This window comes from Bufo gargarizans, chromosome 8 (assembly GCF_014858855.1).
Source record: "Bufo gargarizans isolate SCDJY-AF-19 chromosome 8, ASM1485885v1, whole genome shotgun sequence".
Taxonomy (NCBI): domain Eukaryota; kingdom Metazoa; phylum Chordata; class Amphibia; order Anura; family Bufonidae; genus Bufo; species Bufo gargarizans.
In genome coordinates, this window is record NC_058087.1 from 13,056,937 (window position 1) to 13,073,748 (window position 16,812).

Consider the following 16,812-nt stretch of genomic DNA (forward strand, 5'->3'; position numbering starts at 1 on the left):
GTTAACCCTTTAAGTGTTGCACAAGATTTAATGGAAAATAGAGATACAATTTCAAAATTTCACTTTTTTGGCAGATTTTCCATTTTAATATTTTTTTTCCAGTTACAAAGCAAGGGTTAACAGCCAAACAAAACTCATTATTTATGGCCCTGATTCTGTAGTTTACAGAAACACCCCATATGTAGTCGTAAACTGCTGTACGGGCACACGGCAGGGCGCAGAAGGAAAGGAATGCCATACGGTTTTTAGAAGGCAGATTTTGCTGGACGTTTTTTTTGGACACCATGTCCCATTTGAAGCCCCTCTGATGCACCCCTAGAGTAGAAACTCCAAAAAAGTGACCCCATTTTAGAAACTACGGGATAGGGTGAAAAAAAAAAAAAAAATTCCTTTTTTTACACCTTTTTTTTTTTTTACGGTGTTCGCCTGAGGGGTTAGGTTATGTGATATTTTTATAGAGCCGGTCGATACGGACGCAGCGATACCTAATATGTATAAATTTTTTTGTATTTATGTAAGTTTTACACAATGATTTCATTTTTGAAACAAAAGAAATCATGTTTTAGTGTTTCCGTAGTCTAAGAGCCATAGTTTTTTCAGTTTTTGGGCGATTATCTTGGGTAGGGTATTATTTTTGCGGGATTAGATGACAGTTTGATTGGTACTATTTTGATTTTTTTATCACTTTCATTACATTTTTTGGGAAGTAAGGTGGGCAAAATTTCTATTTCCTCATAGTTTTTTTTTATAGCGTTCATCATGCGGGGAAAGTAACATGACTGTTTTATAGATCAGGTCGTTACGGACGCGGCGATACCTAATATGCGTAGTGTATTTTATTTTTTCAATTTTTATTTAGTCATAAATGTATTTTTTTTATCTTTAGTTTTTCACTTTTTTTACATTTTTTTTTACCCAGACCTACTTGGTTCTTGAACATCAAGTGGGTCTGATGTCTGTATAAAACAGTACAGTACACTATATAGTGTATTGTACTGTATTTTACTTACACTTTGTCTGAACAGATCTATGCCTTTAACACAGATCTGTTCAGCACCATGGACAGCAGGATGCCTGAGAATGTGTCCTGTTGCCATGGGTACCTTCCCCGTCTGCCACAACTAAGCAGACGGGGAAGGGGAAAGAGGGGGGCTCCCTCCCTCTGTGACCCCATCCTGTCTGGGGGCTGCAAAGGCACAGCAGCCCCCCGATGGGAGAGGGAGGGAGCTCCCTGACTGTTAACCCTTTGCATACAGCGATCCGTATGGACCGTGGTATGGAAAGGGTTAAACGGCTGACATCACAGCACAGATGATGATATCAGTGGACATCCTGTTCCGATTAACCCCTGCAGTGCCGCAATCGCGTTTTAAACTCATGACGTACCGGTATGTCATGGGTCCTTAAGGACTCGGGAAACATGCCGTACCGGTACGTCATGCATCCCTAAGGGATTAAACAGTATTTTGTGGAAGCAGGTATATCACACCCCTCAATAATTTTTTTTGCCACAACAGTTATATCACACCACCCTATTTATTTGGGTCAACAGGTATATCACAGCCCTCAATCAGTATTTTGTGGAAGAAGGTATATCACACCCTTTAATCAGTTTTTTGGGGGCAACAGGTATATCATACCCATTGCAAATAGTTGTTCTAATAGCACTTGTCCCAGTATATAGCTGTGGTATTACAGCAGAACCACACACAACTGCTGCACAATACAAATGCACTACATACTTTCTATGTTAGAAAGTATATTATAGATATATCACACCACTCAATCAGTTTTTTTTTGGTGCAACAGGTATATCACATCCATTGCAATTAGATGTTCCAATAGCGCTTGTCTCTCTATATAGTTGCACTATCGCAGCAGAACCGCACACAACTGCTGCACAATACAAATGCACTATAATATACTTTCTATGTTAGAAAGTATATTATAAGTATATCACACCCCTCAGTATATCACACCTATCAATAGCACACCTATATCAGTTTTAAAAGGACTTTTGTGGCCCTATTAGCTAGCATTTGGTGTCCCTAACAGTCTGTCCCTGCTCCACACAGCAACCTCTCCCTACACTGGCAAAACATAGAATGTAAAATGTCTGCCAGATCGGATTCTGTGATAGGGTGGGGGTATGTCCATGTGCTGAAACATCTCAATTGGCTGTCCTGTCCCACCTGATGGATGTGTCATGAGTATCTACTCTTAAATAGTCTTTGAATTAAACTTAGAAATGATTGATAAAAGTTCTGAAACATGCCCCTCAGTAACAATCTTTCGGGTTTGAGATTTACAGAAAACCAGTAATTCCATTATGGTGAATCAATGAAGAATCAAGTTTAAATCTTTTTCCAATGTTTATTATCCTCACTTATATAGCGCTGGTATTAGAATTACACTGCCCCAATAGGGCTCACAATCTAAGTTCCCTATCAGTATGTCTTTGGAGTGTGGGAGGAAACTGGAGTACCCGGAGGAAATCCACACAAATACGGGGAGAACTCCATGCAGATGTTGTTCTTGGTCAGATCTGAACCTAGGAGCTAGAGCTGAACCACCATGCTGCTCACACAGGGCCGTCTTTAACAAGGGGCAAAAGGGGCAGCTGCCCCGGGCCCAGTTGCTCCTGGGGGCCCAAGGCAGCTACCTCTTGAGCCCTGCTAGCCACTGCCCCGGGTGTTAGGCTGTCAGCTACACAGGGGGTGCTGCCATGCCATGCCTGCCGGCACTACAGGCAGCGTACTGTGAGAGCTGTGAATCTCTGGGACCTTAGATGACATCATCACCATGTGACCAGTCCCCTAGCAATATTACTGGTCACATGGTTATGAGGTCATCAAGGTCCTACCAGGAGTGTTGCTGTAGAAGTTTGCCTTAACTGTGGAGCTTTTTTGTGTGAAGATTACATCAGAAAAAGGTGACAGGGGCTGTTATGCTAATATACTGTAAACTACTGTATACTGTGGGGGCCTGTATACTGTGGGGGGCTGTATACTGTATACTGTGAGTGCTGTATATTGTGGAGTGCTATACTGCTGTACTGTATAGTGTGGGGGCTGTATACTGTATACTGTGGGTGCTGTATATTGTGGAGTGCTATACTGCTGTACTGTATAGTGTGGGGGGCTGTATACTGTATACTGTGGGGGGCTGTATACTGTGGGTCCTGTATATTGTGGAGTGCTATACTGCTGTACTGTATACTGTGGGGGGCTGTATACTGTAGGGGGCTGTATACTGTGGGTGCTGTATATTGTGGAGTGCTATACTGCTGTATTGTATAGTGTGGGGGGCTGTATACTGTAGGTGCTGTATATTGTGGAGTGCTATACTGCTGTAATGTATACCGTGGGGGGCTGTATACTGTATACTGTGGGTGCTGTATATTGTGGAGTGCTATACTGCTGTACTGTATACTGTGGGGGCTGTATACTGTAGGGGGCTGTATACTGTATACTATACTGTGGGTGCTGTATATTGTGGAGTGCTATACCGCTCTACTGTATATTGTGAGGTGTTGTATACTGTGGGGGTGCTGTATACTGTGGGCTGCTATACTGCTCTACTATATACTGTGGGGTGCTATACTGCATACTGTGTGGTGCTGTATACTATAGGGTGCTATACATAGAAACATAGAATGTGTCGGCCGATAAGAACCATTTGGCCCATCTAGTCTGCCCAATATACTAAATACTATGAATAGCCCCTGGCCCTATCTTATATGAAGGATGGCCTTATGCATATCCCATGCATGCTTAAACTCCTTCACTGTATTTGCAGGTACCACTTCTGCAGGAAGGCTATTCCATGCATCCACTACTCTCTCAGTAAAGTAATACTTCCTGATATTACTTTTAAACCTTTGCACCTGTAATTTAAAACTATGTCCTCTTGTAGCAGTTTTTCTTCTTTTAAATATTCTCTCCTCTTTTACCTTGTTGAGTCCCTTTATGTATTTAAAAGTTTCTATCATATCCCCTGTGTCTCGTCTTTCTTCCAAGCTATACATGTTAAGGTCCTTTAATCTTTCCTGGTAAGTTTTATCCTGCAATCCATGTACCAGTTTAGTAGCTCTTCTCTGAACTCTCTCCAAAGTATCAATATCCTTCTGGAGATATGGTCTCCAGTACTGCGCACAATACTCCAAATGAGGTCTCACTAGTGCTCTGTAGAGCGGCATGAGCGCCTCCCTCTTTCTACTGGTAATGCCTCTCCCTATACACCCAAGCATTCTGCTAGCATCTCCTGCTGCTCTATGACATTGTCTGCCTACCTTTAAATCTTCTGAAATAATGACCCCTAAATCCCTTTCCTCAGATACTGAGATTAGGACTGTATCACTGATTTTATATTCTGCTCTTGGGTTTTTACGCCCCAGGTGCGTTATCTTGCACTTATCAACATTAAATTTTAGTTGCCAGATTTTTGACCATTCCTCTAGTTTTCCTAAATCCTTTTCCATTTGGTGTATCCCTCCAGGAGCATCAACCCTATTACAAATCCTTGTGTCATCAGCAAAAAGACACACCTTACCATCGAGGCCTTCTGCAATTTCGCTGATAAAGATATTAAACAATATGGATCCCAGAACAGATCCCTGAGGTACCCCACTGGTAACAAGACCTTGGTCTGAATATACTCCATTGACTACAACCCTCTGTTGTCTGTCCCTCAGCCACTGCCTAATCCATTCAACAATATGGGAGTCCAAGCCCAAAGACTGCAATTTATTGATAAGCCTTCTATGTGGGACAGTATCAAAAGCCTTACTAAAGTCTAGATAAGCGATGTCTACTGCACCTCCTCCATATATTATTTTAGTCACCCAATAAAAAAAATCAATAAGATTAGTTTGACATGATCTCCCTATACTGCATACTGTGGGTTGCTGTATATTATAGGGTGCTATACTGCATACTGTGGGGTGCTGGGGTTCACTGTAATGCTAGGGTGAGCCGAGCCCTGGTCTCCTTCCTGCAGAGCGGTGCCCACTTCCAGCCCTGAGCCCAGCTGCCCAGAACACTGATCCTGAGCCGCTGGAGTCTTCAGAACTGGAAGTATTTACAGTCATTCACTGTACTCTACCAGATATGTGGATTTTTTGTGTGTGTGTTGTGGTGGATGGCGTGATTGCCTGCTAAAGTGTGGGAAGGCGGGATCCAGGGGGCCCAAGTAAATTTTTGCCCAGGGTCCAGTCAATATTAAAGACGGCCCTGTGCTCACAGTATGATCTATCATAAAAAAAGCTGGCATATTCCACTTTTCCTTCACTTACTGAATTGATAACTTGCAGTCTCACATAAGGCATCACATAACTAGCTGCCTTCAACATGTGATGTCAGTGCTCAGTGGTTTAGAAAAATGCTACAAAAAAAAGTTAAAAAACACACTAGTTGAGGTTGGGGGCTGTTCCTTCTTAAGGCCTGATGCACACGATCGTTGTTCTGGTCCGCATCGAGCTGCAGTTTTTTGCAGCTTGGATGCAGACCCATTCACTTTAATGGGGCCGCAAAAGATGTGGACAGCACTACGTGTGCTGTCTGCATCCGTTGCTCCATTCCGTAGCCCTACCAAAAATATCATGTCCTATTCTTGTCCGTTTTGCAGACAAGAATAGGCATTTCTACAATGGGCCGCCCGTTCCATTCGGCTAATTGCGGATGGCACATGGGCGGCTTCCGTTTTTTTTGTGGATCCGTGGTTTGTGGACTGCAAAAAACAGAACGGTCGTGTGCATGAGGCCTAAGGGTAAGGTTCATCAGCATTACATTATGGTGCCTGTTTATTTTTGGTTATTTTATCTAAGGTAGAGAGAACATACCCAGCCAGGGCCGGACTGGCCTGCCGGGATAGCGGGAAATTTCCCGGTGGGCCGGCAAGCCTGAGTGCCGCAAGGCCGCGGCCCTGGTGACAAGTGGGGGCGGCCGCGGCCGGCGGCAGGGCAGAGCAGGAGATGAGCGCCTCCATTGCGGAAGTGCTCATCTCCATAGTCATCTGTATTGCCGTCCTCAGGACGGCAATACAGATGCCTGTGCTGCGGCAGAGGAGGGAGAGGTGTGTCCCCTCCTGTTCCTCTGATAGGCTGCCGGCTTAGTGCTGGCAGCCTATCAGAGCTCAGGCCGGTGCAGGCGGCGCGATGACGTCATCACGTCGCCTGAGCCGTATAGCGAGGGACACAGATGGAAGAGGCGGCCTGCATCGCATCGCATTGCTGGAGGTAAGTATAAGTGTATTATTATTATTTTTTTTTTTATATAGGTACAATACTGGGCTGGCACATGATAAGGGGGGCTACTGGGCTGGCACATAAGGGGGGACTACTGGGCTGGGCTGGCACATGATAAGGGGGGCTACTGGGCTGGCACATGATAAGGGGGGACTACTGGGCTGGCACATGATAAGGGGGGACTACTGGGCTGGTACATGATAAGGGGGGCTACTGGCACATGATATGGGGGGCTACTGGCACATGATATGGGGGCACTCTGGCTACTGGCACATGATATGGGGGGGCTCTGGCTACTGGCATATGATATGGGGGGCTCTGGCTACTGGCACATGATGGTGGGGGGGCTCTTATTTCTGGCACATGATTGGGGGCACTCTGGCTACTGGCACATGATATGGGGGGCTCTGGCTACTGACACATGATATGGGGGGGCTCTGGCTACTGACATGATATGGGGGGCTCTGGCTACTGGCACATGATATGGGGGGGCTCTGGCTACTGACATGATATGGGGGGGCTCTGGCTACTGGCACATGATGGTGGGGGGGCTCTTATTACTGGCACATGATTGGGGGCATCTATGGGGGCACATCTTACTGCAGATTATTGGGGGGCACTATAGGGGCATCTACTGAGGCTAAAAAAGAAGATATTTTATATGGGGGCTCTGTATAGGGGCATTTTATACTGGGACACATTATGGTGGGTACTATGGGGAAGGGGGGGCACTATGGGGGTCATCTACGGGGGCACTGAGAAGGGGTATTTTATATTGGCACATTATGGGAACATTAGCTCAACTGGGGGCATTACAAATGTTTTGCATATTATAAGGAGAATTATTACTACTGGGGGGGCATTATGGTGGGCTTTATTACTCCCCCATGGTATGACCCCCTAGTAGCAGCACCAGCCTCTCCCTGCTCTGCTATCCCTCTGCCCTTTCTCCAAATCCTTATTATGAAATCTTTCTCATTAGGTTAAAGCACAACATCAGCTCCGCCGAGCCCCCGGCCAAAGTGTTGAAGTGGCGTCCGAGATCCCCAAGGGCCAAGTCAAGTAACTGTAAGTTTTTATGGGGGTTCTACAAAAGAGCTATCGTGGGGCAAAGTTCATATTCGTGTTTACACACGTGTTTTAAAATGAATGCTTTCTCCTATTATAAACAAGTAAATAATGACGCAATGCTGTGGGGCTGGTGTGCAACTTTTTCCAGGGCTGGTTTTTATCCCCAGTCCGGCCCTGTACCCAGCTCTGTATTTACTAAGATTATGACATTGTTTTCATGGCCACCATAATTATGCTGCATCTATGATTAGTTGTGCCATGAATTTGGGTTTGTTATTGTGTTCCCATCTAAAATGACAGTGTGGACTTTATAGTGGCCTTATACCGTTACACTATATGCAGGGAACTTATTGTTACCCTTGTTGTATGATTCAGCTCTATTTTATTGCATCCTGCTTCCATTTATTATTTGTGTGGAAAATATAGTTTTTTTTTTTGATTCACTAATAAATAATATTTTATGGGACAGTTTATAGCTCTGTAGTAGTTTCTTTCCTAATTTAATCTGGAGAGTGGTACCCAGTAATTAGGTGGTAACATATAAAAGGACTATGGCACAGCTCAATGTCCGGAGGCTGCGGCCTCCTCAAATGGCTGATCGGCGGGAGTGCTGGCAGTTGGACCCCCGCCGATCCGAGGGGAATAGAGCATCAATATGAAAATATCAGAAAATCCATTAAAAGTCCATATATCAGATTGGGGTCCCTTGAGCCCAATTCAGCTCCAAATTAGGATGTCTTCTTCTAGACCATTGGTGCACTTTATTGTGCCAGAGCCTGGGCAGACAGACAATCCTTCTGTATTCGCTTGGCCAGTCCAACCCTAAATAAACTCATCAAGTATTTAATTTATTTCCTAGCATTAGATGGAGAACAAATTCTATTATACAGGAGTAAAAAGAAAGTAGTGAATTGGATTAGAATACATCAATGAAGAGCTAACAACTTAAGCTGGAAGTGCCAGGAAATCTCATTTTACATCAATATTACTCAACAGCATAAAACCTCCAGTGTGTTTCTACTGAAGTTTGCAAGAAATAAGCAAGTGAATTGTAAAAGAAAGCCGTGATTTAATAATAAGAAGATTACACTCAGTTTACTGTGCACTGAAGTTTTATGGTCACTAGAGCTGCCAATTTCATCTTCTTATTTGAAAATAAATTAACCAGGCGTCTATACCACTAAGCATTGAAGGAACTAAGCGGGTCCAAAATCTGACTGTAACACTCAGTGATACAAAATGAATACATTGTATTTAGCTGATGCCAAATGCTCATTGAACCAACCATTAAAGCAGAAATTATATACTGGATGTCGCTCCTCACACATGAAACAACATTAATTTGCTAATGTAGCCAAGTGCAGAACGTGTGCAAAGAGAAACTTAAGTTAGCATGCGATTCCAGCTGGAAGTATGCTGAGATAAAAACACAATTCTGACATGAATGGATTGCCAAAAAAATATTTACTGAATTAAGTAAACTGTGATCACACAGGGTGCAAACGATAGTTAAAATATATATATATATATATATATATATATATATATATTTAATGTGGTAAGATAAAGACTGCGTAAATAAGTCAGAGAGTATTCTAATAGTGTGGAATGAAGTATTCTATTGCGTTGTTCTCATTCACTATCGTAAATATGATGTAAGTATTAGAGCAGGCTGGTGGCCTGTGCCCGCCACTGTCCTTCTGTCCTAGGCAGAAGCAGATGTTGCTACCTGTGTCTGTTGGGATTACTGCTCAGTGAACGCCCTTTCAGCACTGCTAGAGTTAATCCTTATTTTTTGCTCCTTGTCCAGCTGATGACTTAGGTGCTGATCAGCCTATCTATTTACCCGGACAGTGAATGCACCCCCTTGCATGTGCCGTATCTTGTCTGTCTACCCATTGTGATTCTTACTGCCTGCTCTGACCTTGCTACCTGGAATATGCACATACACATCCTACCTGGACCTTGGACTGTGTTCAGACCACGCCTTTTGTCTGAGTCCTTATTGCTTCGCAACGGTCAGCTTGTAACTATACTAGGACTCCTGCAGAATGTAGCAGCCAGGTTGGTTCCCTGTAGCAAAGTCCAGATCCTTGTACAGGGGTTAAAGGTTGAATACCTGGGGACAACAATGACAACACCCTTAGGTTTAGCCCAAAGTTAAACTGGTTTGTTGGCACAGTGGGTCCACACTAGTGTTGATCGAGCACCAAAGTGCATTGGTGCTCGAGTAGAACACTTTGGGATGCTTGGGTGCTCGGCAGAGCACCTGAGCACAATGGAAGTGAATAGGAGAACAGAGCATTAAACCAGCCACCCCCTGCTCTGAAGAGGGGAGGGTGTCTGGTTCACAGGAAAAGGTCAGAAATTGATGGAAACACTACTGGTAACAGCATGGGGAGGATGTCTGGATGCATCTTGGACTCCCAGGTCGCTGATGGGAACAATCTTGTCCAAGTAGTACGCCACTTCTACAGACTGATAATAATACGCACAAAACCGAAGATAAAATCTATTTTTAGAGGAAAAATTGTTAGGAATCATTCTTTCCTGTATATTCATTTGTATATAAAGTGAAAGTGCTGCCAAAAATTGCAAGGAAGAGGCCCTCCGATACAACCTGTATATCACATAATAGAGTGACTTATTCAATTTCACATTGTGGTACAATTGTTCAAGTAGTGGGACTCCTACACTCATAAAGCCTATTCACTAAGTGAAAGGGCTGCCAAAAATTACAAGGAACCGACACTCCAATACACCCTTTATTACACATAAAGGAGGGCATCGTACACAACCTTGAAAAATTATGATTATGAGCAAGGACCTGCTGGTGACCCTCTAAAACATTAGAGACGAGGGCCTGCTGCTGATCTGACCATCTAAAACATTATGGGCGAGGGTCTGCTGCTAAGCTGACTCCCTATAACATTAGGGGCGAGGGCCTGCTGCTGATCTGACCATCTAAAACATTTGGGGTGAGGGTCTGCTGCTGAGCTGACATCTAAAACATTAGGGGCAAGTGCCTGCTGCTGATCTGACCATCTTAAACATTATGGGTGAGGGCCTGCTGGTGACCCTCTAAAACATTAGGGGTGAGAGTCTGTTTCTGAGCTGACCCTCTAAAACATTAGGAGCGAGGGCCGCCTAATAAGCATGTTGATATGATGGAGGAGGAAGAGAAAAGGAATATTGAACCATATACCCTTTTTTGTGGGGGAAGGGGTGCATGGGAATACAGTGTATTCAATACACCATAAAAGCCACATTTAAAGCGCCTTTATGTTCAGCCGCTTTCCTCTGGTGGAGTAGAGAAGTCAGGGGCAATCCAGGCCTTGTTCATTTTGATCAACCTGTCAGCATTTTTTGTTGAAAGTCGGTTGCCCCCAGCAGCACTAAATACCCTTTCTGACAAAACACTGGCAGCAGGGCAGGCCAGCACCCCCAAGGCATAGAGCACCAGTTCGTGCCACATGTCCAGTTTGGACACCAAATAGATGTAAGGCACAGAGGGATCATTGAGGATGCTGACACGGTCTCCTACGTACTCCTTCACCAGCTTCCAAATTTTTTCCCTCCTTGTAATACTAGGTGTGCATCAGAGTGAGGGTGCTGGCGGGGTGTCATGAAACTGTTCCATGTATGGAACAATTTTTTCACAAGGACCTTCTGGTATTGAAATATTTTGCCAGTCCTCTCCACCACAGGAATGAGAGATAAGAAGTTCTCTTTGTAGCAGGGGTCGAGAAGGGTGAACAACCAGTAATCAGTGTTGGCAAAAATGCGTATAACGCGAGTTTCACGGAAAAGGCAGCCTAACATAAAGTCAGCCATGTGTGCCAGAGTCCCAACAGACAAGACTTCACTGTCCCCATCAGAAGGATGACTTTCAATCTCCTCATCCTCTTCCTCCTCTTCATCCCATCCATGCTGAACAGATAGAATAAACCTGCTATGGATACTACCCTCTGTAGTGGAGGCAACCGTCTCCTGCTTTTCCTCCTCCCCCTCATTATCATCCAATTGGTGCTGAGAAGACTAACTGAGGGTGTTCTGGCTATCACCCTGTGTACTGTCTTCCCCCATTTCCACCTCTTCCACATGCAAAGCGTCCGCCTTCATTGTGAGCAGCAGGCGTTTGGGTAGACACAGAAGTGGGATGGTTATGCTGATAATAGCGGCATCGCCGCTTACTATCTGTGTTTATTCCTGAAAGTTGCGTAAAACGTTACAGAGGTCAGACATCCATGCCCACTCGTTGTTTGTGAAGAGCGGAAGCTGACTGGAAAGGCAACGACCATGTTGCAGATGGTATTTCACTACTGCCCTTTGCTGCTCACAAAGCCTGCCCAACATGTGAAACATGGAGTTCCAGCACGTGCTCCCGTCGCACAACAGTCAGTGAGCTGGCAATTGCAAGCGCTGCTGCAGCATTACCAGACTGGCGGCAGCTGTAGATGACTTTTGGAAATGGGCACACACACAGTGCACCTTCACAAGTAGCTCAGGCAAATGGGGTAGGTTTTGAGAAACCGCTGAACCACTAAGTTATACGTGTGGGCTGGGAACGGTATGTGTGTGAGCTTGCCGAGCTCCAAAGCTGCCACCAAGTTGCGGCCATTATCAGACACACCGATGCCTGGTTGTAAGTTGAGTGGCGAGAGCCACAGCTCATTCTGGTCCCTTATACCCTGCCACTGCTCTGCGGTGGTGTGCTGTTTGTCACCTAACATAGTAACATAGTTTATAAGGCCGAAAAAATACATTTGCCCATGCAGGAAGGCAATAAATCCCATGTGAGGTAGAAGCCAATTTTCACCACTTAAGGGGAAAGGGGAAAAAGCAAATAAGTTTCGGCACAGCCTGTTGCCGCTTCCCCACTGCAGTGCTACACTGCTTCCAGCTACTGACTGGTGCTGCAAGATGAGAATTCAGAGGTAGAAGTGGAGGAGGAGGAGAAGCAGGGGTTGCATACACTAATGTAGGTGATGGCGTAAATCCTGATGAAAGTAAGGCCCGCAATCCTTGGCGTTGGTAGCACCTGTGTCATCCCACGGTACGATTCACACCCGGCCTCCACAACGTTCACCCAGTGTGCCATCAGGGAAATTTAGCGTCCATAGCCAAAAGCACTTGTCCATGTGTCAGTCGTTACGTGGACCTTCCCAATAACTGCGTTGGTCAGGGCACGGGTGATGTTATTGGACACATGATGATGGTGTAAGGTGGGGACGGCACACCGTAAAAAAGAGTTGCAGCTGAGGACTGAGTAACCAGCGACGTCCACAGCCTTCAGGCTGTGGAAAGCCTCAGTGTCCACAAGCCTAAATGGCAACATTTCCAGGGCCAGCAATTTGGAAAGGTGCGCATTTACAGGAAGTGCAGAATTATTAGGCAAGTTGTATTTTTGAGGATTAATTTTATTATTGAACAACAACCATGTTCTCAATGAACCCAAAAAACTCATTAATATCAAAGCTGAATATTTTTGGAAGTAGTTTTTAGTTTGTTTTAGTTTTAGCTATTTTAGGGGGATATCTGTGTGTGCAGGTGACTATTACTGTGCATAATTATTAGGCAACTTAACAAAAACAAATATATACCCATTTCAATTATTTATTTTTACCAGTGAAACCAATATAACATCTCAACATTCACAAATATACATTTCTGACATTCAAAAACAAAACAAAAACAAATCAGTGACCAATATAGCCACCTTTCTTTGCAAGGACACTCAAAAGCCTGCCATCCATGGATTCTGTCAGTGTTTTGATCTGTTCACCATCAACATTGCGTGCAGCAGCAACCACAGCCTCCCAGACACTGTTCAGAGAGGTGTACTGTTTTCCCTCCTTGTAAATCTCACATTTGATGATGGACCACAGGTTCTCAATGGGGTTCAGATCAGGTGAACAAGGAGGCCATGTCATTAGTTTTTCTTCTTTTATACCCTTTCTTGCCAGCCACGCTGTGGAGTACTTGGACGCGTGTGATGGAGCATTGTCCTGCATGAAAATCATGTTTTTCTTGAAGGATGCAGACTTCTTCCTGTACCACTGCTTGAAGAAGGTGTCTTCCAGAAACTTGCAGTAGGACTGGGAGTTGAGCTTGACTCCATCCTCAACCCGAAAAGGCCCCACAAGCTAATCTTTGATGATACCAGCCCAAACCAGTACTCCACCTCCACCTTGCTGGCGTCTGAGTCGGACTGGAGCTCTCTGCCCTTTACCAATCCAGCCACGGGCCCATCCATCTGGCCCATCAAGACTCACTCTCATTTCATCAGTCCATAAAACCTTAGAAAAACCTTAGTCTTGAGATATTTCTTGGCCCAGTCTTGACGTTTCAGCTTGTGTGTCTTGTTCAGTGGTGGTCGTCTTTCAGCCTTTCTTACGTTGGCCATGTCTCTGAGTATTGTACACCTTGTGGTTTTGGGCACTCCAGTGATGTTGCAGCTCTGAAATATGGCCAAACTGGTGGCAAGTGGCATCTTGGCAGCTGCACGCTTGACTTTTCTCAGTTCATGGGCAGTTATTTTGCACCTTGGGTTTTCCACACGCTTCTTGCGACCCTGTTGACTATTTTGAATGAAACGCTTGATTGTTCGATGATCACGCTTCAGAAGCTTTGCAATTTTAAGAGTGCTGCATCCCTCTGCAAGATATCTCACTATTTTTGACTTTTCTGAGCCTGTCAAGTCCTTTTTTTGACCCATTTTGCCAAAGGAAAGGAAGTTGCCTAATAATTATGCACACCTGATATAGGGTGTTGATGTCATTAGACCACACCCCTTCTCATTACAGAGATGCACATCACCTAATATGCTTAATTGGTAGTAGGCTTTCGAGCCTATACAGCTTGGAGTAAGACAACATGCATAAAGAGGATGATGTGGTCAAAATACTCATTTGCCTAATAATTCTGCACTCCCTGTAGTGCTATGGCTTGAGAGTGGGTGGCTGGGTATTTGCACTTTCATTTAAAGGCCTGAGGTATTGACATCTGCATTCTGCGCTGCTATGCTAGATGATGGTGCTTGTGAAGGGCCAGGTGCAGGGCGGGAGGCATCCGGGCCTGCGTCTTGGACAGGGGATTGGCCAGCAAGTAAAACAGGGGAAGAGGAGGCAGTGGTGTGACCCGCAGACACTGATTGTGGATCCAGGCTTTTGGCCCACCTATTAGGGTGCTTTGATGCCTTGTGGTGGATCATACTGGTGGTGGTTAGGTTTATAGTGTTCATGCCCCTGCTCATTTTGGTATGGCACAGGTTGCAAATGACAATTCTTTTATCGTGCTTGAAAAAGCGCCAGACTGCGGAACACCTACCCCTTGGCAAGGGAGATTGCCGCAATGGGGTGCTCCAGGGAACAATTGCGGGCATGTTTGGTGTGGCCCGCCCTCTCCATTTTGCCACCCCACTGCCTTTTCCAGCCTGTTGCGGTGCTGCAGATCCCTCCCCCTCTGTACTGCTGTCCTCGCTCGGCTTGCCACCTTCCCAGGTTGGGTCAGTGATTTCATCGTCCACCACCTCCTCTTCCACTTCCCCACTCTGGTCATCCTTCTGGCTTGTTGTCCTAACAAGAACCTTACTTATTGACAACTGTATCTCATCCTCATCATCAACCTCTTGAGACAATAATTGCCATTGACTCATTGACAATTTTGTCTTATCATCATCCACCTCGTGAAACACTAATTGCTGTTCCCCACCGTCATCTTTTTCTGACTGTGGATGCTTAAAAGTTTGGGAATCAGTGCAGAAGATCTCCTCATGTCCCTCTTCAAGCCGGCTTGCCGAGAGGGCCTAATCAAGGAATGGCAATGAAAAGAGCTACTTGGAATATCCGAGTGTGTAATCACTTGTTTGCCAAGACTCCTCCATGGTGGGAGTAAGGAGGATCATGGTGAGGATTCTGTTGACCAGACTTTTGGCTACTGAGACTGGACTTTGTGGAAGACAGGGTGGTGCTTAACTGGAGCATTATCTGCTGTAATCCAACCGACCACTTGGTCGCACTGGTGTGACGTTGAGAGGGGTGTCCTGCGCCACCCTGCAAACTGGTACATAAAGCTAGGTATCATGGATGAGTGTGTTTCTTGTGCTCTGTCAGCAGGCACTGTTTCACCTCGCCCAGGGCTATGGCCTCTGCGTGCAACATCAGAAGCACGGACACTTCCCCATCCCTTACTGCTTGCCTTGAGCATATTAAATGGTATATATGCTTGCGAATACACTTACAAAACCCCGCAGGTTTTGTAAGTGTATTCGCAAATAAATTACACTGAATGTCACAGATATTTAGGATGCACAAACTTTACACAGGAGATGTAGCGCAGCTAATGTCGCTGTCACCAGCAGCAAAAAAATTATACTGAATGTCACAGATATTTAGGATGCGCAAACGTTATACAGGAGATGTAGTGCATGTTATGTCGCTGTCACCAGTGATTAAGAAAAAGTTACACTGAATGTCACAGATATTTAGGATGCGCAAAGGTTATTCAGGAGATATAGCGCAGGTAATGTCTCAGTCACCAGCGGCAAAAATATTAAACTGAATGTCACTGATGTTTATGATGCGCAAACGTTATACAGGATATGTAGTGCAGGTAATGTCGCTGTCACCAGCGGCTAAGAAAAAATTACACTGAATGTCACAGATATTTAGGATGCGCAAAGGTTATTCAGGAGATATAGCGCAGGTAATGTCTCAGTCACCAGCGGCAAAAATATTAAACTGAATGTCACTGATGTTTATGATGCGCAAACGTTATACAGGAGATGTAGCACAGGTAATGTCGCTGTCACCAGCGGCCAAACAATTACTCTGAATGTCACAGATATTTAGGATGTGCAAATGTAGCACAACAGATGTAGCAGAGGTTGTGTCACTGTCAGCAACTGCCAAACATGCAATTTAGCACAGGTTGCGCTAATAATATATATTGCAGCCAGATAAAACAATAGTTTTTAAAAGGACTTTTGGGTCTCTAACACCTTTCAAGATTAAACCCTGCCTAAAAAAAACACAATTCCTGTCCCTACACTATATGTCCCTTCTGCTGCAGCTCTCCCTGACTAAGACTGAGCGGAACCACGTGTCATCGGGTGCTATATAGCACCCGATGACGCGTTCCGGACAGCCAATTACTGTAATGCCAGTAACCAACATGGCTACGGCATTACAGTGAGTGCCAGTACTTCCCCGCATGTTTATTGGCTGAGTAGCAGCCAACAAATGTGCAGGGAGGAGACTTGAGCATCGCGCTCAAGCACACGTGGTGCACGGCCGAACACCGCAATGTGCCGAGCATCGTGATGCTCGAGTCAAAATGGTGTTAGGCTGAGCATGCTCGCCCAACACTAGTCCACACCCACTGTCCACTACAGCCATAATTTTCTAATTTACACTATTTAAAAATTCTGCCTTGAGTGTCAATTTTATCTTATGTCCAGACTCAGATGCTTCCCCCAACCTCATAACATCCTTTAA